Below are 2,881 nucleotides of genomic sequence, written 5' to 3' on the forward strand. Positions count from 1 at the left end.
AACCAGGGTTTGAATCCCTGCCCACAATCTGTCTGTCTGTCCTCTCCTCTCCTCTCTTTCTGTTCCCTAATTCCAACCAGAACAGACAAAAGTCTCCACAGTCTGAGCCTGGCTCTGCAGGTTTCTCCCCGTTAAGGAGGTGTTTTTCCTTTCCGTAGTCACTTATTGCTCGTGTAGAATCGTTGGGTTTTCCTCAGTGAAAGTACCTGAAATGACCGTGTTGAACTTGGCTCTATATAAATAAAACTGAGTTGAAATGAATCAAGCAGCCAAACCTCCAACAGCCTTTACATTCAGTGGATCTCCTCAAAAAATGTTCATGACAATATTCACACTCTTAAAATATTGTCTGTATTGCGTTTATTATGTCTTAAATATGTGCATTTCTGTGTATAGAATTATGTATTTTGAGACAGGTGTGTGTCGATTGGTTATGGACTTATTTATTTAGATTATGATAATAATCACAGTTTATTCCATTATGGAAACGGTGAAAACCCCCAGTGCACGACCCTCAGTGTGCACGCCCCTCCAGCCACTGAGCCAAATGCTGATGTCTGACAGGAAGTTTCAACCTGCTGTGGGAAACTTCCTGCTGAATCGAGCTTATCAGTGTTGTAAATCAGATCATTTGGCCGTGCGAGGGCTAAAGAAATTCCCAGAGAGAACGCCAGCGAGGGCAGATGGTGCCAGCGCGGTAGATATCGACCAATCAGATCGCTGCTGGACTGGGATTTTCCTGGGTAAAGTTATTCTCGGCCTTCCTGGCAGGTATCTGTCTGGCTTGAGTTTGATTGATGCTCACCACATCGTAAGAGCACAGCGGCGGCCTCAGTGCATCCACAGCTGTGTGCTGCTTTTCAGAAGCCTGACCTGCTCTTGTCATTGTGTTCCTACTGAATATTAGCGAAAGTGAAAACAGTGAACTGTCAGGTGTTCTCCGGTGTACGTGTGTGTGTGTGTGTGTGTGTGTTTACCGTTTACCATCTGCTCTGTGGTGTGTCATCTGATCGCGGTGTCTTTGTGCAGAAAACTGCCACCGAGCTGGCCCGCTTTTCTCCCTCCACTGTCGGCTCAACGTCAAGGAAACAGTCCTCGATACGTGTTTTTCTTCCACTTCAGCAGAGTGGCGAGGTCGAATAACGGGGCGGCGTTCTTCATTTGAGGACACTTCGTGAAGTTTTAATCTACTCAAGGACTGTTATTGAGTCCTTCAGGTCTGAGTACAGTCTGTTTTGTTCCTCTCAGTGGAAAAACACATTCCCTGTCAGTGATTTTTCACAGTTAATGGTGTCTGGTTGGAGGATCTGGGACGTAAACTGAAAATGAGCTGTCTGAGGGAAATCACACCGAATTCCCTGTGCAGGAAAACTGTTTCCTTCTGGCAACACTATTGGTTGTTTGTTTTTCTCACAACGCGGAACAGCTTGTGCAATCTGTCTTTCACACACAGACAAACTTCATTAAACAGGAATGCACAGCCCTCACAGAGGCCTTTCTCCCGGTCTCTGCAGGTCATCCTGGCTCGCAGTCATTTCTCAGGTGGCTGAATCGTCTGTGACCGGAATGAAGATGGCAGCTCCGTCGGAGCGTTGTTCAATAAAAAGCTTGTCTGTTGATTTGCTTTGAGCTTTCACGGCTGTCACCAGTGAAAGTTGACGCCAGACGTAAACTGAACGGCGGAAGTTCAGTGAAAGTTCGTGATCTTTTTGTTTCCGAAAACACGAGCATTGAAGCTCATCATTCAAAATGTGCCGTTGTGACTTGGAAAATATTTTAATTTCCAGATGTTTTGCTGATTCTGTGGCAGATTTGAGTCACGGGTGGTGATTTTGGAAAGTTTATCTGAGTCTGAGTGACGTGAAGCGGGTGTCAAGCTGCAAACTCCTACTTGACACTGATGCGGGAAACACAAAGACGCCTCCTCCTCGTGGCTGCATGTGAGTAAACAGTCCTGCTCACCTTGTGTGACCCCCCCCCCCCCCCCCCCCCCCGCCCTGCCGTCACTCCTCCGCTCGGCTCTGGCATTTTAAAAATGTACGACGGAAACATGTGTTCGAACCCCCTGATGTTTCTTAATTGTTTGGTTTTGTGTTACGGCGCTCTTGTTTTCCTGTGTGGTCACTTCTAACTGGAGGTTATCTTTGGTTTGGTTTTCACTGCGAAACACTTTTCCATCGAGCTCACACAGATTTCTCAATGCGTTAACCGAATGGATCAGTCATGTCTTCCAGACTGTCTGGTCAAACTCAGCATTTTCAACAAGTTCCACCTTGGTATCCATTTTATGTAGAGCAATTTTTTTCATTTTATTGATTTACTTTTTCATGGCTTATTTCCTAAGACTCTCCTTAAAAAGACTAAAGCTGCTAAAGACAAAAAGTGTGATTAAATAAAGGCCAAGAACAGCTGAAATGGTCTAATCCAGTGTGGTTCTCTTTCCTCGCTCCTCTTTTTCTCTGTTTGTGTTGCATTTCTGTGGCGACGTTGCGGCGCCACTACAACCTTTTTCCTGTTTTCATGTAGACAAACAGCCGACGCACCTCGGTGCAGTTTGGAGTGTCTGGAAAAGGTTTTGAAGGTTTTCCATCGCCATAACATTATCAGTCAGATTGCTTGTCCAGCTTTTGGAAATCAGCCACTTCGTGTTATTCTGACCTTGGTGTGAGCTGAGTGGGTGCAGCCTTCAGCCTTTAGAACGTCTGGAGCACCAACCAGAGAATAATCTTTGAATTTGAACTATTATTAAGTCTCCTCCCTCATCCAAATCCACTTTGTAGTCCGTCTACTTCTGTGGTGTCCGTTAACGAAGCGCCCGTATCGGACGGTGCGACCGGCGTTAAGTGAGACTCCGTCACGTTCAGGCGTTGAAACGCGATAG

Source organism: Salarias fasciatus, chromosome 11 (genome assembly GCF_902148845.1).
Source record: "Salarias fasciatus chromosome 11, fSalaFa1.1, whole genome shotgun sequence".
Classification (NCBI taxonomy): domain Eukaryota; kingdom Metazoa; phylum Chordata; class Actinopteri; order Blenniiformes; family Blenniidae; genus Salarias; species Salarias fasciatus.